The sequence below is a fragment of the Oenanthe melanoleuca genome, chromosome 20 (assembly GCF_029582105.1).
Source record: "Oenanthe melanoleuca isolate GR-GAL-2019-014 chromosome 20, OMel1.0, whole genome shotgun sequence".
Lineage (NCBI taxonomy): Eukaryota > Metazoa > Chordata > Aves > Passeriformes > Muscicapidae > Oenanthe > Oenanthe melanoleuca.
Window position 1 is genome coordinate 5,001,631 of NC_079353.1, and position 24,553 is coordinate 5,026,183.

A 24,553-nucleotide genomic window follows, 5' to 3' on the forward strand; every position below is an offset into this window, starting at 1 on the left:
CAGGGTATTGGCCAGTCTTATGGTTTGAGTTCAGATTTTGGCCTCAAAAAAAATGGACAAATCAATTTAAAAAATGTTCCAATCAAGCCAATAATTCGCATTTTTAGTTTTTATTATTGGAAATATTTATATTACAGTAGCTTGGTATTTTAGAAGGCTATAAATGCATTTTTATATAATCAGCATTTTTAAAAGTCTATAAACATCCACTATGTTTGCCTAATGCACTATAAAAACTTCCAAAGGAGCTGTTATTATCCAACTTGTCACCTCACACAGGCTCCAAGGAGGAATTTTTTTTTCTTGTCTGCTGTTAATAAAATGAAGCAAACCATTAACAGCTTTGGAGCTGAAGGGAAAAGCAAAGGGGCTTGTAATCTTGGACTCCAAAGGAAACGTCTGCAGCTTTGCTCCTCACCTCTTTGAGATTCCCAACACGCAACAACAATTTTAAACAGACAAAATCAGTTTAGGTTACATAAATTCAAAAGCCCAAGCCTGGTTCTTTTAAAGTAACATCTTGCATTTTCTTTGGAGTGTTGCAATCTCTCACATATCACTTTGAACTGGCTCAGTTTTCCAGGCTGCTGTGCAGCTTCCTCAGGTTTTTCAGAGGAGTTTTAATGCAGAATTATTATGTGCACACATGAATATATTATTAGGCATATGTGTATATATGTATGCAAATATATACGTATATAAAGCCTGTCTGATGGTGGTGGTTGCACATCCAGGCCCCTTCTCTCCCAGCACTCCCAGCATCCCAAACTCCCAGCATTATCAGCCCATGGAGCAAGCCCCAATCCAAGCCCTGATAAAAAGATGCCACGTACTTTGGAGAGAACACAGATATTTTAGTCCCATTAGGAGCTCAAGGGTGAGTGCTGTTTTAAAAGCAATTAGTGAAGAGAAGAAATCTGTGTGCACAACCCAAGTCTGGGTTTTAACCAATCTCTTAATTCACATCTCAGAGGTTTGCTGTTGGTTCATATCCCTTCGTAGTTTGCTGCTGTTCCCAACATATCTCGGTGTCAGGATGGATTCTCAACCCCAGGGAACCTGTCAGGGAGGTGATAACAGCTCCCTCAATCCAAAGAAGGGCATGGCTGTGCCTGCAAGAGTGAGTGCTCATAACAGCTCCCCTGTGGCAGGGCAGGGTCCTGCTGGGGCACAGGGAGCCACACACCCTGGGCACTGTGTGATTCCAGATGTGCCCCACAACAGCAGGACAACCTGTTGCTCCTGGCACTCGGGCTCTCAAAAGCCCCAAGTGCTCCCCAGGGAGTGCCAGGCAATGTTCCCCTGTGCTGGCTGGGCTGGTATTTTAGGTAAAAGCCTTCCTGGGGTGATCCTGAGGTGAATCAGGGTGGAGAAGGAACTTCCATGGCTTCAGCTGTTGGAAGGGCACGGGCTGGGAAAGCACTGACAGTCCTGACTGATGTCCAGGGAGGAGCAGCTTGGACATCCCTGCATCAGTGGAAAAAGGGAGGAGAAAAACCCAACAGTGGTTTATGTCATTGTGGAGAAATTCCCAGCTGTTCCATGGGAAATGAGCTGAGGGTGCAGAGGGGACAGGGGTGGTCACGAGCTCTGTGTTGGGGCAGAGGAGAGGGGATGGGGGAGAGGCTCTCCTGCAATCTCTGTCCACTGCCAGTCCATGAGGGGTGGCAGGTTTGATTCCTGGGGTCTGTTCTATGTTGTGGTCACTGCAGACATGGCTCTGGCACTACAGGGACACCAGACTTCGTGGTTTTGCTGCCACACAAAGTCCTGGGCTGTCCCAACAGTGACAATGTGGAACAGCCTGTTCTTGGGAGTGGGGGGCAGCAGAAGGGGACCCAGGCTCCCAGCACAGGCTCAGGCTGAGAGGGAGAAAAACCCAAAGCAGTCCAGGACGGAGAGCAGACATGTCACTGGTAGTGGCTGTTTCTGGCATTGTCCTCAGAGCTGGGGACCTCTGGGAGCACAGGAAAGCACCTCTGGGACCTCCTGGGAGCCCTTCCCACCTCATGGCACTATGGGGTGGTTCCTGCAGGCATTTCCTACCCTTAGATGTCTTCCTATCAGCTCCCAACAAGTCTAACAGCCTCAGATGAGTGTTACCTGACAGTCCCACATGAATGTCCTGAGGGGACATGTCCTTTGGGGTCACAATGCCAGGTCTCTGTGGGTGGCCATCCCTGTCACACATCACTCCACATCCATGGATTACTGATAGGTGCAGAGGGTGTTTGGCACCTCACCAGGCTCATGCAAACTTCCCAACCCAGATCCACATCCTGCCACCACCATCCAACATCCAGTGCTGGTTTCTCCAGCCCTGATCCCCCAAAACCCACCCACAGTGCTGGTCTGAGGTACCCTTGGGTTCTGAGAGGTCACAGTCCTTCTGGGGATCCTCAATGAGGTGTAGAGACCTGGAGAGAGCTTGGCAGGGAGGAACATGGGATTGGGGAGATGCTCCAGAATGGGGGGTCTGCTGCAAGCAAGCAGGACAGGTTGGCTGAGAGCAGACATTGCCCTGTCTGTCATCATTCAGGTGACGTCCCCAGGTGAGCTCCCCAGGGCCCTGCACATCTTCACTTTGAAGCTGGGTGTAACTCAAGTTTCTAGAGATGTTCACCTGCTTCTCTGGGCACAAGGCAAGGGCCTGCACTGCCAAAATCTCCCCTCCTTGCTGTACTGCTGGGTGAAACTTTGGAGGTTGAAATGATCCTGTAGGCTCATAACCCAGGAGACAGCACTGTGCTGGTGATTCACATCAACCCACTCCAACAGGGGGGTTTCCCTGCCTGGCAAGGAGGCTCCCCAGTGCTCTCCATGTAGAAAAGTCCAACACCTTCCCAGCCCTCAGCACCTTTGGAGACACAGGAGTACAGGCATGGACAGACAGTGAGGTGCCCCGGACATTGTGCTGAAGGACTTGGCCCCAGCATGAGGTTTTGGAAACACAGTTCTTCCTTCTGTAACATGAAAATCCAGATCCTTTGAGCTTCTTCCCCACCTTCTCACCTGGAAACCTTTCTACCATGGAGGAAGAAACACAGATGAAAGAAAGAAATGAAAGGAGAAGAGAAGAACCCAAGTGGGAGCCAGCAGAAGGTTTTCTGGCATGGACAATTCTGCGCTCTGCGCCTCTCGCCGCTGGCACTTACCAAACATAGCCAGGGCCCCGCGAAACCTCGGGCCGGCACACGGGAGTAAGACGAGCTCCCTCTTTATTTGGCCTAACTAAAAATAGCAGAGGGGAAAAAAAAGGCAGAGTCAGGACCCTGCAGGACCAGTAGTCAATGGGCTGCGAGGAGCGATTGAACTCCGAGCCCTGCTCGGCAGGCTCCAGCTGACGGGCTATTTTTTGCCGTGGTTGACTAAATATGGTCAGGGAGGGAAGAGCAGGAGCAGGGGCCGCTTGCCCGGGGGTGCGTGTTTGGGATGCTTCGTTGGGTATATAAGCACTGGAAAGGTGGACTCGCGTCCTGACCAGAGCTCCCCCCGCCCTCCGCCAGCCCCCCCAGCCGTGTGCATCCCCCCGCAGCCTGACCCCCAGCCCGGGCTGACCCCCGGGGGGGTGACAAGGAGGAGGAGGAGGAGGAGGAGGAGGAGGAGGAGGAGGAGGGAAGGGGTGGTGGTGGTGGTGGTGGTGGGAGAGGGGGGGGCGCAGGCACTTGTGCCGGCGCAGCCTCTCGCATCAAGGTGTGCTGCAATCCGGGCGGGCTCGGCGCTGCTCCTTAACCCGCGTCTGCCCGCGGCGCTGCCCGAGCGCGCTCCCCGCCCGCCCCGCGCGGCCCCCGCGGCACCGCGCTGCTCCGCGGCACCGCGCTGCGATGCGGTGCGGCAGCGGGCACCGAGCGACCGACTTGTGCCGCTGCTGGGCGGCGGGGGCGAGGTAAGGGTGGGTGGGAGGGGAGGGTTTGCCTGGTGATTTTTTTTTTTTAATTTTTTTTTTTTTTTTTTTTTTTCTCTCCAAGTGAGGACTAATCCCATCCCTGGGCCTGCTCTCTGTTCCCTTCCTGCATTAGAGATTGGCTATAAGGAGAAGGCTGACGGCTGCAGCATGAAGCGCATTATTACCTTGTGATTCCATGACCCTCCTCTATGCATCCCTAACTCTCGAAAGCTGATTCAGCTTTCAGCTAGTGCTCTGGTGAGTCCTCTGCTGCAACAGAAGCTCCTAACTGGTATGTCTTCTTTTTTTTTTTTTTTTTTTTTTCCTCTCTTCTGCTCCCTGTCTTGCCTTTAACCGCTACCAGCTCAGCTTGGTTTAAACACTTTTCCTGGCCAATGCAGGACTGAGTGCCCATCCAACTTACCCGGGGACTTAAATGTGGGCTTCTGCATCCGGCAAATGTGTGTGTGTGTGTCTGTGTGGGGATGTGCTGGGTGTGTGTTTAATCTGTGGATCGCTTAGGAAACCTCACCCCCCCTCTTTTTTTTTTTTTTTTTGTTCTGCCGTGGCATACTCCGCATTTAAAAAAAAATCAACAGAAACTAACAAACTGCAGAGCAAGCAGTGCACTAGAATAATCTGAACTGAAATGTTAGAACTTTGACATGCAACCGTTCTGCAAGGTTAAACCGGCCTTTAAATGCCTAATTCAGACACACGCTGGCTAATGACACCTGGGGGGATTGGGGCTTTATTTATTTATTTGCAACAAACTAGTGCTATGAGCTGATATCAGGCAGAGCAAAAGGGTGAAAGGTGGTTAAACTTAGCCTAACTTGCAATGATCTCAATGCTGTGGTGATTAACTGTTAAAATGCTGAGAAATGAGTATTAATTACAGGTGCATGGTTTGTGGACGATCAGGAAGGGAATGTGGGGAGGAGGAGAAGTTAGGTTTCCCTGCAAGGGTTTGGAATTCAGGTTACATGAAGTGTAGCATCAATTGACTGTTATTGCTTCTGCAACTCAGAGTAGACTGTGGTCATTATATTTTATATGATAGTGGTGGTACCTATCACATGAATATATAGAAACCAGTCTGGTGAGGTGGATACTGTGGTGCACACACACACTCATGCAGATTTAGGTACATTTTATAGCATGCATATGGATATTTTATACACATCTTTATGCACAGGTATATAAATGCTACATAGAAGCAGGTGCAATGTATCACCCAGACACAGCCCATCTCCAGGCTGTGTGGGGAGTGTGGATACAGGTATATGTGTGCCTGTGCCGGAGGGAGTGTGCACTGTGTAATTGTATAGGCAGAAATCCCTGATTTGTGCTGTCAGTTTAATTGCTGGGTTCCTCTCGAGCAGATGGTTGTGTCTGTGGCTCCCGAGCTCTGAGCCCAGTCTCTGTGCCATGGGCTGTGCTGGGACCAGCACCTGCCTGCGCCTCGGCCCCGCTGGCATCTCCCTTCTCCAGTGCCCAGCCCTGCACAGGGACTGACTTCAAAGTCCCCACAGGCTTGTGCTGCACAGCCTCAGTTTGACTTTGCCACTTGGACCTGAGCAGCACCTTGAGCCTGGGGCAGAGCAGGGATGTAATATACAGCATGTTGCTTTCCATCCCTCTCACCCCGCTCCTTCCCCTTTCGCCTTCAGGCAATGTGTCAGGCTCTTCCCTCCCCTTTTATTTGCCCCTTGGCCTCTGCATGATCCAGGTCTCCATCCATTTTTCTCTCCAGAGCAGCCACAGTTTTATTGCGCATGGTTTTCTGCCAAGAGCAAGTGTAGGAGCTCAGCGAGCCCAAGTGGGTTGAGGCTAGTGGCTGATGTTCACCCACCACCACTCTACTCCTGGTGGTAGCTGGAGGATGGAATCCACAGAGTGCCTCTGATGTTACATTGAAGGCACCATCACGGCCATTTGTGTGTTCCTCCACCAAAAGGCACAACCCTGGAAAGCATAAGATTCCACCCAGGACCTCAAAGCAAATTTAAATCGCCACGATGAACTCTGCTGCTGTGGTTGTGTCATTGTCTTCAGTTCTAGTAAGGATTTAAAAGGTCATTTTTTTAAAAGCTCTTCCACATGGCTTGCTTTAGGTGGCTTGCAGCTGCTATCCTTCTGTTTGCAGAAGTTGGGGAGTGTTTAAGACAGCTCATGTCAAATGCATTTGAGGAAATCAAATTGGGTACAATGTGCAGATGTTTAACAGCCCAAGAAGTCCACTAGCTGTCCTACTGCTTCAGTCTGAAGGAAATTCAGTACCATGGAGTGCTTGGCTGTGCAACACCCCACCACCAACACTTTGCTTCTGTTGTTTGTTTGGGTTTTTTAAAAAATCTGAATCACTCAGACTTTCCCTCACACTCTTCAGCTCTCCCTTTGCTTTAATTTCACTGCAGTCATGCATTACACCAGTGCCACAGCTCCATCTCTCTTCCTCTTAATCCAAACTAAAGGTTGAAATTTGCCTTTAAATGAGACAAATAATGATGGCTAAAAGGGCCAACAAAGCGAGGGAATGAGGGGGAAGCTGCACAGAGCCGGGACCGAGGCATGTGCTGGTGTTGCATGAGGGGTGTGAAGCGATTTTTGGGGCTGGGGCTGAGCTCAGCGGGTTTACACCCGGGCTCCATGCGGCCTTTGCTTTCAGTGGCGCTGGAAGTCAATGGGGCGCAGGGAAATATTTGCTCCCCAGCTGGCAGTGATATTTTAAAAAGCACTGAGAAGCATCGATGCAATTAGGTATTCCGAAGCGCTTAGTTTGCCACTTGCTAAGTTTACTTAAACCCTCTTTAAAGGGTTCATTAGAAGACTGCGAGGAGCGGTAAAATTCATTAGGACGGAGGCAGCCATTGCACATTTGCCTGTAAATGGGAATCGAGCGGCGGCCGCGGCGGGCGCAGGTGAGGAGGCACCGTGCCCGCCCTGCTGAGCGAGCAGCCAGCGCCCGGCGTGACCTCCGCCGCGCTCCTGCCTAAATCCTGCCCTTTATAGTCTGCATTCAGCCCGGGCGGCCGGCGCAGCCCTGCCACTCGGCCCACATTGTTCAGCGAGCTTTAAAGCTCAGCACGGCTGCGAGGGAGGCGAGGGAGAGGGGCAGAGGCAGGGCTGCGTGCGGGACCGAGCATCGCCGCGCTGCGCCCGGGGCGCGCAGCCCCCGACAACTCGCCAAGGCTTTGGGCCCGAGCTCCCAGCCCCTCGCTTCGGCTGCCTTTTATGTCTGCAGGTCTTCCCAAAGCCCCTTAGCTGGCGTGGAGCTCAACCGGATGAGTTATTAGGAGCAATTTTTAATTATTTTTTTATTTTTAATGCCCCGAACGCGCCAAAAGGCATGTGCTGTCTTTTGGGGGTTGCTTATCTGCGGGGTAGTGTCTTGCTCCCAGTGACCAGCAGAGGAAAAAATCATTGGATTCACTAGGTAAGATGCTTTCTTCTTCCTATGCTTTAATCTCTACTTACTGATAAAGCAATCGCTTGTCTGGGGCTGATGAGTTCTCTTACTCTGGCGAATGGAGCAGTGCTTCCCGGTGGTGGTTTGTAAATCAGTAGCTGGCCATTCGATTCTGGGCTTTCTGAAAACAAATTGGCTTTTTGTCTCCAAGTTGTAGGATGGAGGCAATTGGGAATTGATACATATTTAACTTTCTCCCACATGGCTTTGTCTGAAATGAAACCTATATGTGTATACAGCAAAGGCTTTTTTCTAAACCACATTTTGGTCTTTTTTAAATGCTATAAGTTTATGATTTAGAGAGAAACACCTACTTTTTAGGTGGAGTGGGAGGCTGGCTTTTGCTCTGTGCCTTTTACGTTTCAAAGAGCCCCTGCCAGGGCAGCCACTGGACCTCTGCTGCTTTGTGTCCAGTGAATGATGCAGCTCCCCTTCCCAGGACCCAAAATCCATCATCTGCCGAGGGCTCAGCCCAGCATTTCGGGCGAGGATGGGGAGCTGGGGTGTGTGTCTGTCTGCACATGGGCTGGGCAGGAGGAAAGTCTGCTGGTTTGAACTGAGCCGTAACTCACTCTCAGGATGTAAATTGTAAATCAGCGTTATTTTTCCTCCTGTGACCATATAAATGCGCATATTGAAACTACCTGCTTGAGAGACATACTTCTTTATATGCCCATATGAACCTGGCAAGCTATGGAATGTAAAGAAGTATGTATTTCAGGTGGGAATCCTTCTCAGAGGAGCAATGTGTGACCCCGGGCAAGGCGGGGGAGAAAGACAGACAGATTATTTTATATTATTATTTTTTTTAACTGCCTGACCCGGCAGACTGACTGGGGAGTCAATTGATGATCTTGTTCCAGCGCGTGTATTGTTCTGTCACTTTGCCTGTGTCAGCAGGTGGAAATGCTCATCAGGACATTAAATATTCAATATGCTGACTGCGGCATGGGCTTTGAAAGGCGATGCCAGAGGAAAGCTGGCTGCCCGCTCCTGGGTTTTAACAGGGATGCAGGCCAATCTCTCCCTTTTGCTGCTTCCCCATCGACCCTTTTTACCCCAAAAATAAGGCTGGATAGCAAACAAAGCTGGCTGATCTTTAAATCTAGGAACAACAAAAGGAGATGGAGGGTGAGGGGAGAAGAAGAGAGAGGGAAAGGAGACAACGGTTGTGACTCGGGTGTGCGGTGTTTTAGCTTTGGATTAGGGTGCAAATTCCGCTTTTTGAATCTTTCCCACTTTTAAACTTTTTGTGCCTAAAACCGATGAGAAGGAGACCTTTCTTATCAGTGTGGTGAGCCATCAAGTCAGCGGATCACAGCTAAAGCCAGAGGAGTGCCCTGGAAAATAAGAAAATTATTTTATTTATAAGAAAATTCTGGAAGCCTTTTCCTTTGTAACATTTTCCAATGTAAAATAGTTGGCTATTTTTTCAGGATCCTACAATAATGTGGCAAGATAAAAGAAATTTGGTTTAAAGACACGTTTAACGTTCTGCCTAGGCGGGAGTCGCATCCTAGAGTTTAAAGCTTTCAGCCCCAAATTTTCTCATGTTTTTGTGAAGCTGCAATGATGTGCAAAGCTGAACTCCTCAAAAAGCCACTCCCCAGTTTCCCAAACTCTGTTTTTCATTTCTGTGGGGCCACTGAGGGCAGCATTTTGCTTTTGAGTGATTTCCCTGCAATCCCAACCCCATCTTCGCCTTGCTCACAGGCTCCTCAGGCATTTGGTAGTTGTGGTGGCAGGACGTGTCATGCAGAGGTTAATCAAATCTTTCCCATGGCAGCATCCTCTCCCAGGCATGGGGAACAGGCGAGGCTCTGAGTTTGGATTTTGGGGAGTCTTTATTCACGGTGAGCGCTGTCATCACTTGCTCCAGGTACGCCAAGGGGGATTGAACTGTAAGCAGGTGCTCGTGAGTAGTGGGTGAGAAAAGGCAGATTGGGCTGTTGGGGAGATTTCCTACCTGTAGGATTTGTGGGGTTTATTGAGGTGCTTTTTTTCATTGTTGTTGTTGTTGTTTAAATTAAATATCTTGGCTGATGAAGGTGTGGGCATTGATGAGCCCCTTCCCGGCAGAGGAGGAGCCTTTGCTTTTCTTGCCAGGTGGCTTTGGGAAGGCTGGGTTTGTGTTGGAGAATGGCTGGTTTGCACATTATCCTGTTGGTTTTTCAGATGCTCTGGTTGTGCTGGGCCCTGGAAAGCTGGGATGTTCCTGGCTGGCTGCGGCGCAGTCCCTCAGGACCCGGCTGCAGAGATGCAGCAATCCCTGGCTCAGCCCCACCAGCCCCACCCTGCCTGGGGACAATCCTTGGCCCCCATGACCCCACAAGGGTCAGTCCTGTGGGTGTCTAGCCCCATGTTGGGGTCAGACTTAAATATGAAACTGGTGGGTGCTGGGAAATGAGCTGAACCCAGGCAGGAAGGCACTGGTTCCACTCAGGACCGCAGTTCCGCTTTTGTAAATCAGCAATGTTACCCTGAGTCTCTGGGTGAAAAATGAGGACAATTCTCACCATTCTGAATGTAACATAACATTACATCTAATATATAATTTATATATGAAATTCCTCTCCGTTCCTTGCTGACCCTTTGTCCCACTCCTTCTCATTTGCCTTCCCTTTCCTTTTTTCCTTCCCTTTTTCTTTTTTTCCCCTTTTCCCCTTGTTCCTTTTCTTCATTTTTTCTTTATTTTTCTATTTTCTTTTTCTTTTTTTCCCCTTATTTTCTTTTTTCTTCCCCTCTCTCTGTTTTCTTCTTCTTTTCAGCACATTATACTAAAACCCCTGTGCCTCTGCATGTTGCTCTTGCAAAGGTGTTCATGGTTTGATTTACAGCAGATACCTGCATTTGTAATGCAATTTTTATCTCCTTCCCCCCGCCTCTCTGAATTAATACGCTTGTTAATCACACGGAATTGCTAACTTTAGGAAGTCGCTAAGTGCTCAGATTTATTTTTTATGTAAATATTTTCAAAGGTATAATTCTGAGCGCTGTCTCGCGGCATGGCAGCGAATGTGGCAGGGAGACTTTGTCACCCGGGCTTGGACGATGTTAAAAATGAAATGGGGTGGATGTGGCTCCCCAAGAGCCATGGTAGCCTTGCTGTTGACACCAATGGAAGCAGGTGATGGCTGCAGGCCTTCACCAACCACTTTGCCCCGCTCTTCCACTCCATGGCGGCTCTTCATCCCATTTACCGCTCCTTGGATTAAAACCGCGGCCGCTACATTGCACTGGGCCCGCTCTATTTTACTAAATTAAATTTACTAAATTAAAGCCACTTCTCTTAAACTTTTCACAAACTGGAGAGCATCTCCTGGCCTTGAGTGCCGTGGTGGGTGTGATACCAGGAGCACCCGTGCTGCACCTGCAGCGCTGGGATGCTCAGGTGCACCCATCCATCCCGCGAGCCGAGGATTGTGCAGCGCCAGGCACGGAAACAGGAGCTCTGAGAATTGTAAAAGCCATAAATCCAGTGGACCAAATTAGTTAAATTTTTCTATTCTATGCCTCACAAAATCCAGCCGTTCTGGAGATGAATTCCCTGCATGTAAGCGGAACTACCGGCAGGTATAAGATGGATATTTCGCACGTGCACACGAGAGCACAGGGACAAATTTGTGCCATGCGGTTTTCCCTGGCGGGTTTTTCTTTTTTCTGTACTTTTGTGTATTTGTTACATTGATGATCCATTATTACAGTTGTTACTATTACTTAATGTTGGAAGACAGGTGGTCCCATAAATTCTAGCACCCTCTATTTTTTTTTTCTTAAAGGGGGGGCCATGTTTGCAATTCAAGTTTAATAGTGCATTCATCAAGAGCAATAAAGCATTTTATTGCACAAGTATTTCAAGGGATGTGCTGGCCCTGGTAAAAGCATTAGTAAAGGGGTGCATCAGCAATCTCATTTAAAACTGTCGACCCAACGTGAAAAATGTTGCGTTGAAGAATAAACTGCTATTAAGCATGATTAGATTGACCTGCAGGACAGATATTTTAGCTGCAGCAGCACAAGTCGATCAAAGTGAGCATCGCTTAGATTGCAAATTTTTTTTTTTTAATGCCCTAAATTAAAAATGAAAGAGCCTCAGAATATTTAGGACCAGAGTGTGACTTTGGGGGTGAGATCTGTGCATTCGATTCGAAGCGGTTTGGGAAAGTGAGGAAAGGGGGAAAAGGTATTAATTGCTGCCCCTTTAGCATACATTGAAAATATGTTACTCAGATCAACCAATCAAAAAAGAAATTGTGCTGACTCAGCACTCGGGCTAGTCTGCACGTCCGATTGCAGAAGAGATCAGCACTGCACTGCAGTATCTTTCCCTGCCTTTGACACCAGCCTAGCTGGGCAGGGCTTCCCTTGTGTTTCCTAGGACTAGTTTAGGCCAAGAACAAGAGAAGGCCCTGAAGAGAGGAGGAGAGTCAAGGTTGCACGAGCCTCGAGCTGCTGACAATCCTTTTTAGTCAGTAAGAAAGAGCTTCCATGCTAGGTTTGCCCTGCCAGATGCAAGCGGCATGAATTGCTTGGGAATATATCTATTTTTAAAGACTTTCACCACATCTTGCACTTAGCAGTGACTGTGGGCGAGGGGGTGGTGTGTTCCTAGCAAGAGAAATATCCTCGCTCCTCAGCTCGGATCCCTCCCCGGAAAGCCCAGGGCTGATTTCAGTGCGGCACTGGCGGGTGCCTCCCCGAGAAGATGCTGGGTTAAACGTTTGCCGCGTGATGCTGAAGTTGCTCTTGACCTCAGCCGAACGGGCAGTGATGCTGAGAGCTGCCTTCCCACTGGGATGTGGGGGTCAGGCTGAGAGCAGCTCAGTGCTCCAAGGGTGGGAGCCAAGACAGAGCATGGACTAACTCCACTGCTGGCTCGCTGTTGTGTAGCTCGCCTGCCTCAGTTTCCCTCTGAGGCAAAGGAGGTTATTGCTGAGGGGCTGTTGAAGCTGTGTTTGCATGGTGAGGCTGAGGGTGGAGGTGACCAAAGCAAGTGGAGGCAACGACGTGAGGCCAAGGTTGTTCTGGTTTGGCTGGCAATGGCTTGCACTGTTCTGCCTGGTGTGTATTTGGGGGGACAGCACAACCTGCCTGGACTGTGCCCCTCTGGCCCCGTGCTGTCATGCAAAGGCTCCTCTGCATGGAACAGGTGCAAGGTGTGAGGTGTGGAGGCTGGAGCTCAACCAGGAGCCCACGGAGCCGTGGATGCCTGGGGGGTGTCCCAGGATGATGGGTGATGGGGTCTGTGGGGAATGTGGGGTGCTCCAGCACTGCTGGCTTGCTTGCTGGTCACCAGTGTGGCCGTGATCCTGCACTGCTGACTCTGCTGGCACCCCACAGGCTGGGCTATGCAGGCTTAACCAGCCCTGAGCACTTTGGTGGACATCTACAGGTGGAGCAGTGTCCCTGTGGGCTGCTGTCTCCTGACCACTGCAGCACCCCGTGATGCTGTTGAGGTGGTTTTGTTTGCACTGTGTAAGCAGCACCAGCGAGCATCCCTGGGTTAGTCTGTATTTTTCCAGAGCAGTCTGTACGGAGGAGCAGCGCTGGTGGATGACCCCCTTGTGTGCAAGGGGAAGGCTTTCAGACACAGATATGTCTTGACTAAAGCTGGATTTGATAGTCAAAGGTTTTAGCAGTTGGAACAGTTGCTGGTGTTGCTCAGGAGGCTCAAGGGAAGCAGGTGACTGACATCTCCAACAGATGCTGGGTTTTCCTTTTTTTTTCCTTTTCCTTTTTTTTTCCTCCTGAAGCACAGAGCCTGTAAATGCCTCGCCATGCCCAGATATGGCCTGTGCTGGGACCTGTGCCGCTATCTAAAAAAGCCCTGGGCAGACTGATGAGCCTGGGGGAACTGGGGAACAACTGCTATAAATAGTGCTCATTCTCAGCTGCCCTTCTGGGGGGACAGGATTAGGTGGCATCTGGGCAGCCAGGAGGCGTGGGACTCGTGACCACCAACCGCAGAAGTCACCCAGCAGCTGTAAGGACAGGAGCCATCCCTGCAAAGGCCTTACATAGGCAAGTCAACCCTGGCATTTGGGGGGTCGGATAAAGCCACAGGAGCAGGAATTCAGTGACCTAAGAGCAATTGAGAACAAAGTTCACCGCAACGGCCGGGACAGCGCTTCCAATCTGAGCTGTGACCTGGCACTGGAGACAGAACTTGGCTTTTGGCTTTTCAAGCTGTTTGGTGCAAGCAAAGGAAGGTGTCAGGAGGGAGATGGTGACACGGGAAGCAAAGTGTCACAAGGAGCTGCTGAGATGAAAAGATTGGTGCTCCCTTCTGGGAGGCTGCGGGTTAATTTGCTTGTTAATTTCCTGGCAGCGAGACTATTGGAAGCTCTGATTTAATATTTGTGTTTACTTCGGGTAAACAAATTAACAAAAAAACCCCCAAGTCTTAATAATTTAAAACACCGCCTTGATTGAAGCTAGCAGAAAGTAATGAATCTCATGTGGTCATTTCACTCCCAACCTGACAGGAGGTGAGCAGTGCCTGGAGCTCATGGCAGTGGGGATGTAGGGTAACTGGTCCCTAAAAGTGAGGGGTAGCTATGGACTGCAGGAAAGTGAAACAGCTTCTGAAGGAGCAGAGGAAAAACACTGTGTTGTGCTTGAATTAACTCAGCCTTGAGTATTTGAAGGGAAAAGATGGAGCAGGGTGAATGGAAGATTTGGCCAAACAGAGGAGGTGGCTGTGCAGGTGATACCTGGAAGGGATGTCCTGAAATGTGTGCAGTGGGAGATTGGGGATAAAATCGTGGAGCAGCACTGCAGCTTGTCCCTGAGCAGGTCTGCTGTGGGATGGGCACTGGCGTGTGCAGGCAGGGTGAGATGGGTGTTTATGTCCAGGCTTTGCCCCTTCTGTCCCTCACGGTGTCAGGGCTGTGCTGCACCACTCTGCCTTTCTTAAATTGAGCCAGCTTTGTCCTGAAGCCTTGTCTTTGAGACAATAAGATGCACCCGCTAGAATCTATTGTGCCGTTTTTGCAAAGCCCAGCAAAAGTCCCCTGTGCACCGTCCCCTCCCTGTCCTCCACGCTCATTTGGCCTATTTGAAACTGAATTTATTCCTGGGAAGGTCCCCATCAATTTGCCTTGCTCTTTTGTTGACAAGTTTATTAAAAACCTGGGCAACTACATATTAAACTTTTATCAGCGTCGAGGAAGAATACGTCCTTTGAGCGGCCACAAAAGTTATGGATTGGGGCTTAATGTTTCTTGTTCCACCATTCAGCTGAGTCAGCGTAACAAATAAAAGCTGCCACTTCTTTTTTTTTTTTTTCCTTTTCTTGAGAGACAGTTCCCTTAACAGTGTAAGTAACTGTGTCCAGTAATGCAAAAAAACGTTTCAGGTCTGGGTAGGGGTTTTTGTTTCTCTTTGTGCCCGTAAGTTTTTAGTAATTTGAATAAGTAATTTAAAATAGGAACATATGAGCCCTGGAGAAAGTTATTGCTGCTTAGCTCTGAACCAATAATTTCGGTAACATAACTTACTTTATAGTGCTTATATTTAAAAATTTGCTGCAAATGAATAACTGTTGTACTGCAAGTGATGTGTTTTCATCCAGTGTGAGGGCAGGAAGGGGCTGGAGCAATGTTTGGTTGGGGATGTCCCTTTGCTGCTGCAATAGGGGATCTTCTCTCTTTTTCTTTAGTCATAAGATGAAACAAAGAGGAGGGCAATATGTTGCACCAAAGATGTTAAAAATAAAGCGTTAGAATTGCATAACCTAGTTCCCGTTTTGCCGTGCAGCTGAGTTTTTAGGAGTTGAAAGAAGCCTGAGAAATAATTGGTAGGAAGGAGTTTAAATTGATACAACAACAGTCAGGCAGGGGGGAAAAAAGTGAGCATTGGTGGGACTAAGCCACAATTCTTAAACTCTGCTGGGCAAATAAATAAATAACACGGCATCTTTCTCTGCCTGTCACCGTGTCCAAGGATTTTTTAGTTCTTAAACAGGTTTGCTGGCATAATTTGTCAAGTCCAACAGGGAGGTTTCCGTGTGACAGCCGATCGTTTTTCAGCAGGCACAGTGGTGCACCACGCCGTCCTGCCGGCTCGGAGCAGCTCCATAATTAGACAAGAGTTAACATTGCTGTGAGAGGTGGCTCATCCTCCTGCCCAGGGCATGCACAGCCCGTCCTGAGCCCTGCCCTGGACAAATCCCTCTGCCTCCAGGAGCTTATCTGCATCACCATTTGCTCCAATTATAACTAATTGGACGCATATTGCATTTTCATAGAATCTAATTTTCTATTGATTTTAACGGGACTGCTGGTGTTTTGTACTATTAAGTGGTATCTTGTATTGGTTGCTGTTTAAAAACGCTGAGTGCACTCCCCTGTATGGGATTATGCAGTCAGCACATGTTTTAAAACCTGTTTAATTGTTAGGTCCATAAAATGCACAAACTGTATTAGGGAGCGGCTTTGTTCGCTTTTGAGAGTGTGAGTGGCAAAACAAAAAAATCCAACTCCACAACTATTTCCACAGCCAGTTTCAGGAGGTGCAGCTCCCAGAGACCTGCTCAGAGTCTTGTGCTTCGGGAAAAGAGCTTTGGAGGGACCATCTTGATCCCACATGGAGCCAGCTCCCTCCAGGTAAAATGCACTGCAATGTTGGAAGAGAGCAGGTCCGTGCTCAACTGTTGTTTTTACAGAAGGCCTAGAACCAAAATTTGGGTTAACACAGAGCTAAGGTCACTTTAGATGCTCTGTATAACCAAAGAATGAAGTGATAACTGTAGGGTTTGGGACTTTATTCCCTGTCATAGATATTGCCATGTACCTTGGCAATGCACCCAAATAAAACCAGGCTATCAAATCAGCCATTTCATTTCATTTCATTTCAAGTACTCATTGAAGCAGGGTGAAAGCACCAGTCCTCTGGTCAGCACTGGTAAAGAAGAGAAGATTTAAAGGAGAGATTTAGGGGAGGAAGGGAGAGGTGGCCTGGCAAGGAGCATTTCCAGCAATGCAGGGGATCGCTGGCTCAGGGATGTTGGATAACTGCAATAATGGTGGAGAAGGCAGATTAAAGGAGATGGAAATAATGTTTTGGGGCAGTTGAGTTACCCCAGGGTGCTGGTGAGTTTGCTGTCCAGTTGCTGCCTTCGCTGCTCATTAGTGAGAGCCAGGTTGTGTTTGTTGGAGACAGGTGAGTTCATGAGGGTGTATAAATTAAATAGACACTTTATTAAGTTCAGGTAATAGTTTTGGTTTGAAAGACTGAGTGGCTACTGCAATGTCAGCAACTGCTTTAGTGCACAAAGGAACTGAATGCTTTTTAATTAAGTCAAATAAAATCCAAGCAGGAGGCTCTTGAGCCTTGTCTGGAGTCTACTTTTTGGGTTGAACATCTTTAATTTTAGAAATGTTAATAAAACACAGTCTACTTTTTCCCTGTAATAATATAAGTTCAATTAATATTTGATGTCTGTAAGGAAAAGGATGAAAGCAGCGAGCTTGTATTTTCTGGTTTACAAATGGCACATTGGGCAGAATCCTGCGACTGTGGCATTGATTTAAACATCCTCACAAAGACACCATGCAATAAAGTTGAATCATCTGCAGTATAAGTATGGCTGTTTGGGGGAAAAAATAGCAATGTGAGAGAGTAGACATTTTCCTGTATTATCAAAAGCCACTTCATTTTGAGGAAATTTCCTCCAATTTAGTAATGTTTGGATGGAAATCAAATAACACATTAGCTTCGAGAAAAGGGAAAAAAAACCTTCCAAAGCTAATTACAAAGGGAATGTGCACTTCATTAAGATAAAGCTGTAGGAAATCAATGTTCTGTATTGTTGTTTTTTTCCTTTTGATTGGATTTTAGAATGATAAATTGTTCATGCATTTGATCTAAAAATGATTTGTTTATTCAGATGAAGAGCAACAGTACTTTGTCTCATTTGGCCTTTTAGCTTGTAATGATAATGGCTGGGAGGGCTGCTCATTTCTCAAAAGTGTATTGGACTGGAATAGGCAGGAGATTTCTGGACTCAGAAGGATGGGCCCCATGCAAGGGTTCGTTGTAGGCTAATTCTATTGCATGTTGAATCTTCTGCTTCATTAGGAATATCGACAAATGCTGATAAATTCTTTGGCTTTTCTGTACTGTCTATAACACGTCTTTATTAGAATATTGAGGCTGAAGTGGAAAGATCTGCAAGAGAGGAGATTCTCGTGTTGGGTTCTTGTGATCCTACTTGCCACAGCACTGGGGGCTTTTGCCCATTTTCCTGGACTTGTCATGGACAGCACAGCCAGCAGCCAGGCACAGGCACCAGGCAAGGGTCCCCAGGGAAAGCCAGGCACGTGCTTGTTCTGCTGTTTTGGCTTTGATTCACCTCCAGCCCAGGCTCTCACTCAGCATGCCCATGGCTCTCCAGTGCCATCCCACAGCTCCTGTAGGCTTTGCCCAGCTCAGGGTGGCAGGGGCAGGAGCAGGGCCATGTGCAGGGAGCCACCAGCACCTTTCCACACTTTTCCAATGCAAGCCCCAATTTCATGAGCAGGTGATTAGACCTGACTTTGCTTTGGACACAAACCTGACCGTGCTGGGGTTGGGTGGTGGAGGTTTTGGGTCTGGTTTGGGTGTGGGTTGCAGGTTGCACTGGCAAGATTGGCACAGGCAGGAAGGGAGAGCAGCACAGATCCTGCCTTGTTGTTAGGACTGGCAAACTGCTGCCAGACCCTGCCTGTTGAATCTGGCAGTGCTCAGCACACAGTGTTGAACCCTGACCCTCCTAATTCATAGTGGAGGGGGCTCACAGGCATTTGGAAATCAGCACTGCCTCACTGGAGAGATCAGGGGCTTCAGCAGAGCTCAGACCTCTGACCACATCTGTAATCCATCTTAGGGTGGCTGGTACAGCCCAGAGCCCAGCCTGGCACTGCCTGGGCTGGCAGAGACCTGAGCCCTCCCTGCTGGGAGGCTACAAGTCCCCGTGGGTTGCAGCCCTCTCCAGCTTTATAACGTGGGCTGCTCTTTCTCAGCTGCTGGGAAAGCCTCACCACCAGAGAGACATCATTAGTTTTGATTAATGGCATCCAGAAGAGAAAACCTAATTTTCTAAAAAGGAAAACCTTACCCATAACTCACTGCAGAGAATTTAAACAAAATGTTATAGAACATCCACACCAACTCACATTGATTTCAAATATGTTCCAAGGCACTCCCTGAAGCAAAGCAGGGGGAGTGGGGACAGCTCTGGTCCCCAGCAGAAGATGCTCAGTGTAACTCCACATCTTTCTCCCACCGTGCTGCTTTCAAAGGAGTGACCCCAAATCAGCAGGGCTGGGACACTGCACACATACCTGGGGAGCAGACTGTGTTTGAGGTGGTGATGCTCAGCAGTTTGATGCACTCTATCCCAAAATCCACGTGCCCATCAGGATTTAGCTCTGTACAGCCTTGGTCACTGATGGCACTTCCACCTTTACCCAATCACCAGTAAATAATTACTTTCCTTTGCCTCCTGTAAGTTACCAAAGGATGAATTTAATACTTCCAGGTCTTCACCGTCTAAGTTTCCATTTAGCTCCTTGGCTTGATTGTCTCTTGAAAAGCTACCTAGAGATAACTTGATTAAATTAATTGTGGAGCTCTTCTTAAAAAGCTATTCTCTCTCCCCCTCTCTCTCCATCTCTCTCTCCATTTATTTATAGGCAGCTTAGAGTAACGGGTTTGGGCAGTTAAGTGATCTGCAGTGCTTACCGTGACAATGTGAAGCCTGCAATTCTTCAGGAGATAAAATGCTGGCCCACTTGCAATATTTCTGCATGCAGAGGTTCCAGGCACAGGTGCTTTTCCCTGGTATCATCTTGCAGCATGGTGGGCTGCGAGGGAGAGGGGGGGAAAAGTCACCTTTGCCTTATGATGCATATAAATTCTTTAAATAGGTTATGCACATGGCAATGTGCAATATCTGCGCGTGGCTCCGGGTTAAGGAGGAAAGGCCTGACTTTATTGGCTCCCACTGCAGGAATGATCGGAGCTGCTGTGATTTTTAAATTTGATTTACCGGGTTATTTTTAGCGGTGGGGTGTTCATGCTGCAGGGCTCTCCAGGAGAAATCAACACCCCAGTGCTGAGATGTGAACCAGGAGTGATTTGGACAGCAGTGGTGTAGAAGGGACTTGCTTTCCCCATTTGGGGACAAATTGGCAGATTGTGAGATTGCAAGGAAGAAAAGCCTTTTTTTTTCTTTTCTTTTTTTTTTTTTTTTTTTCTTTCATTACTCCCTTTTATTTCCTTTCCACCACTTTCTTGTTGGCTTCTGGTGATGGCAGATACAACCATTGCTTGAGCAAGTCTTAAACCTCCTGAAAATGCTGATTTTAATGCCAGATGAGAAAACACAGGAGGCTTCACAGTAGGGAAGCAAAGTTTGCTAACCTCTAAAAAAAGATTTCAAGCGTTCCAACCTTTTCCCTCCCATTTTTCAAGGAGAGCCCTGAGGGGAGAAGAGTTCTGCAGCCTGAGTTCCTTGTCTGTGGGCTGGGGTGGTTGTAGCAGACAACATCTCTGCTGCTGCGTGTTAGGTGTCACTTCAGACACCAAAACACAGGGCGTGGAGGAGGACTGCACACATAAAACACTGAAAGGAAAGGAGGCAGGAGGTGATAATTAAAGCATCTGGATGAAAACAGTAGCTTAACATTTACTTATGTCGCTCTGTAATAGCAACGTGGCTCTCAAAACAGACAGAGCCAAATATCAAGTTTAAAAATGCTTCAGGCTGATGGTTACTGCTGCAGACTATTCCACTGCTGTTCAACCTGCCTCTTTAATTCAGACCCGCTCTTCAGCCGTAGCCTCTAAGAAGCTTAAATAAATCCTGACTGCCTGAAAGTGAAGCCATTTGAACCAGTGCAGCATCAGGCAGCAAGTTCAGAAGAGGTCCAGGCAGCTGGGAAAGAAAAGACCCCGAGGAATTCTCTTCTCTGCTGCCACAGCCCATGAGGCCAAATGCTTTGCTAAAGCTGGTAAAATGGAACCAAATCAACTGTTCAATGGATTTGGTCCCCTTCAACCAGCTGTAGCTGTGCATTGATCTCTCAGATGCACCTTGGAGGATGAACCCGACCAGGGCGGCTCAGGGAGAAGACAAATGGCCACTTGAACACTGCTGATAAGGAAATGATGATGATTGGCATCTACAGATCTATCACCCGGGCTCTAAACTGGTGGGCTGAGCCTGAGTCATTATGTGGTTGCCAGTCAATTCTGCCTAGCGGAGACCACTCAAGATTGATAATCCCGATCGCCCTCCTCCATTGATCCCAGCTGTAACCCGGTGTGTTCCCACTGCAAATGCTGTGTATTCTCGTGTGTGTTTGCTCATGCCCACCCAGGAGCCCCGTGCCTCAGTGCTTCATCTGCTGCAAGGAAGAATAAAGGTTTTGATCTGAAGTTCCCTCCTTGTGTTTTGTACCACGCGCCGTGATGCTCCTTCCACAGCTCCAGTGAAGAAAGGAGCTGTTACAGAGCTGGGAAGGAGCTGGGAATACCCAAACTGCAAATACCCACCGTCTGCACTAGCCAACAATGTTTTTTTGCTCCTAAAAAAGAGTTCCCTGCTTCACTTTGTTGACCTAAAAGACTTGTAAAGTCTCCACCCCAGTCTGGTCCTTACAAGCACTAATGTTATGCTAATGGAGTTAAAGAAAATCGCTCACTTTCCCGTGTAATAATGATTGGTGGGAAAGTAAGCTGGGCGTCATCCTTTCCTAGCCATCGTAAATCTATAGGGCTCTCACCAGCTATGAATATTGCAGCTTTAATGAGCCATTTGGATGCAAAAGTCTGATGGGAGATTATTCATGTCTTTACTTCTTAACAACACCTGGCCCAAGTTAACCCCTGGCATGAGGGTGTGCAGAGATTTGTCTCTTTTCACATGCTGGAAATTAGGTTTACTTCATTTCACATCCGTGGTCCTTTAGGTACCGTTTAAGTGTTCTTACTAGGGCCAAGAGTATTCATGTGCTTCAAGATAAGGAGTTTGATGGATCTGAGGCTTAACATGCATCTAATATTTATGTCACTGGGTATTTAAAAGGCAAAGACATGAGGAGCAATGTTACTGCAGGACTGCCTTTCCTCAGCTAAAAGGAAAATAGTGCTTACTCGATCCTGCTGGCTCATTTTTCTGCACTTTAACAGTGCCTAAACATCCGTGTCGATATCCTACGGAATCCTACATGGTTTTTTTTCCCCCATATATTTCAGCCAGATCAGGCACGTTTTCCTTCTTGCCACCTACTGATTTCTCAGGAACACACAAAAGAAATTACAGGTTTTCTTTTATAATTTATTTATCTTCACAACAGCAGCATCTTTCTAACGAGGCGCCCAAAAGGGCTTTGGCCTGGCCTGACAGGAGATTCGAGTGAGTGCAAAATGCATTTGTTGAAGTTTTTTGCCTGCAAACAGAGGAAGAGGAGCAGCTCCAACAAATCCCTGTATTAGCATGCAGCCAGTTTGCAGCTGTGGGTAGAGAGGGTGCTCTTTGCTTTCCAGCTGAAGCCTCTCAGCACAGCTCTGCCCTTGGCAAAACAGCCAAGTGGCCACCACCTCTGTAACTCTGAGCCACCTCTTGACACATTATCTGTCCTGGATGACCAATTGATTTGTAGCTATCCCTGCTGGTTTCTGTGCTATACTCAATCCCAATTCCTAATCCCATCTCAAGCAAAGGCACCTGCTGAGGCAGAAATGACTGTCCAGGCAAACCACCTCAACACTGTCACTGCCAGTCCTGAGATTCCTGAACATCCTTGGGATGAAAGCACAAGGGAAGGGAAATCCTCAGCACAAGTCCCTAATTGCTGGCAGTCTGGGCTGTGAATGATGTTGGGACTCTAGAGGAAAAGGTTGAGTAGGAACAGATGCTTTCATCAGGTTGTGGCCTGGGTTTCCAAAGTACCATGCTCCTCCCACCTGCTCCCACAATCTGGGTCATTTTCTCTTGTTCCCCAGGGCTGCATCCAATGTAAACAACACCAATATTAATGTTCTTCCTTGGTAATGATAATTAAGTTACCAAAAAATGTCAAAAGGGGAAGCTGGAGGCATTGCAACCTGAACAAAACCAGGGAATGTAAATGATTTTTTTTTTTTCTTTAAAGAAGTTTGGTACCCCCAAAGCCACCTCGAATAGCAGGGAAGCTTCCAGTTCTCTGGCAGCAAGATAAGATATGAATACACAGAGATCCCAAAAGTTGGGCCATGCATTTAAATGCTTAAATGTGGATCCCACCTTCAGGCACCCATGCTTGAAGATTTCTGGCTGTGTTTTTATTGCCTAATTATATCTTTATGGAATGAGAAATTCAGGTCACTTAGCATGGAATTTCTATAACAACACAGCCATTATGGTCTAGTCAAGGAAATATGAAGCCCAAGAAGAAGGCAGCAGGTCGACTTCAGGGGAACTCTCTAGGGACTGATAATGTGTAGGAACAAATGTAAGGCATGGGCCAAAGCATTGTAAATATCCTTCCCAACAATTTGTGTTCCAGCCCTGCTCACTCCCAAATCTTTCCTGAGGCAGCAGCAGGGTTTGGAGCTTGCTGATCTCTGCCCTTTGCAGCCTGGATCTGCCCGGATCCTGAACCCATCCACGGTCTGAAAATTGGATCTGCTTCAGTCAATTTCCCATAAAGCACAGCTCTGAGAGGAAGTCTTACCACTGACTTTGAAAATCCCAGGATCAGGTCCTGGCTAAGTCATTAGAAACCTTTAGCCGACCATCCTTAACTACATCAAATCTAATAGTTTCCCATATCCTCTAAGAGGCTGCTCTGATGGCTCACCAGACGCTGCTGGTTTCCTGGAAACCCTATTAGCTTCTCAAACAAGGCAATCCTGAGGACTCAGTCCTGCAAACCTTTTGTGCAAATATTAAATAACAGGGAATAATTAGCAAGAATAATCCTTTTTGCTTGACCCTCTTCTGTAATAAAGACCCTTGTCAGTGAATGCAAACGTTATTTTGAGGAGCAATTCATAATCTAGAGCTGCTGAGCACATCAGCCTAAATACACTAATACTCTAATATCCATATTTGTACAGGACTTAAGACAGATGAAAACAGGCACGTTGTCTGTCCCAAAGACCTGAGAGTATTCACCAGTCAAGGATAGGAAGAGGAGGTGGCAAAAGAGGTGGCAAAGAAGGGACCCACTTCTGCCTTTGATATATTTTCAAGTGTCTCAGGTGGTGTGATCAGATCAGCTGGATTCTGTCCATTGAGTTTTTTTCTATGCATCCTTTTCTTTCACCTGCTTTTCTTTTATTTATTTATTTTTTTCCTGAGAGGGGAGAAAAGGAAGGACAAGCAAGCCAACAGGCAGATAATTGTTCTGTGCTGACAGTTTGTCAAGTGATGGAAGCACAATTTTAGCCAAGAGATCTGCATTACAGCGGCGAGTGAGCAGAAGTCTCTTCTTTTCCTCCCAGATGGCATTGACATATAGCCTGAAGGGGCTATCAGGATACAAAGCTAAAGATGGTTAAAGACATTAAAAACTGTACAATGTGAGCACCATCTACACCAGGACCATCATCTAGGAGGAAGATTCATCCTGACATATCAGGCAGAAATCAGATCTTCTACTGGTGTTATATAGAGCTGTTGAGCCAAAGGTATTTTTGAGATAGACAAAAAATATATATTCTTGCTAATAACCATGTCTTTTCCAGTAGGTCTTTATTGACACTTGAAAAGCTATGACCAATAAATGTAATGATCTGCCTTCCCTTTTCTTTCTGGGTGAACAACATCTTCTGCAGGGTGTTTATCACTGTGGGCAATGAGTGTTTTTAGCCATTCCTGTCTAACTCCACTTCCCAGCAAGACATTGAATGCATCCTCTTCATCTGTTTCCCAGATCCTGCCAGGGCTTTTGTCAATGATAAATATTGCACTCAGGATAAGATTATAAATCTTGTCATAGGATGGAGGGAATTTGAATTCTGCATTCCTTGGATTTGATGTTAAGTTGCTTAATTAACTTGCACAGAGAATGGGCTTAATAACATTGCATTTTTTAATAAGCAAGCAGTGCAGCTGGAGGGATAGAGAACCACAAAGAGAGGAGTTCACCTGCAGGAAAACATCCTCTACTTCCCCCAAAAGCGATAAAAATGTCAATACATTGACACAACCCCTAATTAAAAAT

At 47.5% G+C, this 24,553-nt stretch overlaps 1 long non-coding RNA gene across 1 annotated transcript; it reads left to right on the forward strand.

The window, feature by feature from the left end:
- Positions 1–3,684: 3,684 nt before the first annotated feature.
- On the forward strand, positions 3,685–24,070 carry LOC130261337 (uncharacterized). Its single transcript, XR_008841972.1, has 3 exons — positions 3,685–3,886; positions 3,969–4,178; positions 23,689–24,070. It is a non-coding gene; the product is annotated as an uncharacterized LOC130261337 (long non-coding RNA).
- The last annotated feature ends 483 nt before the right edge of the window (positions 24,071–24,553 follow it).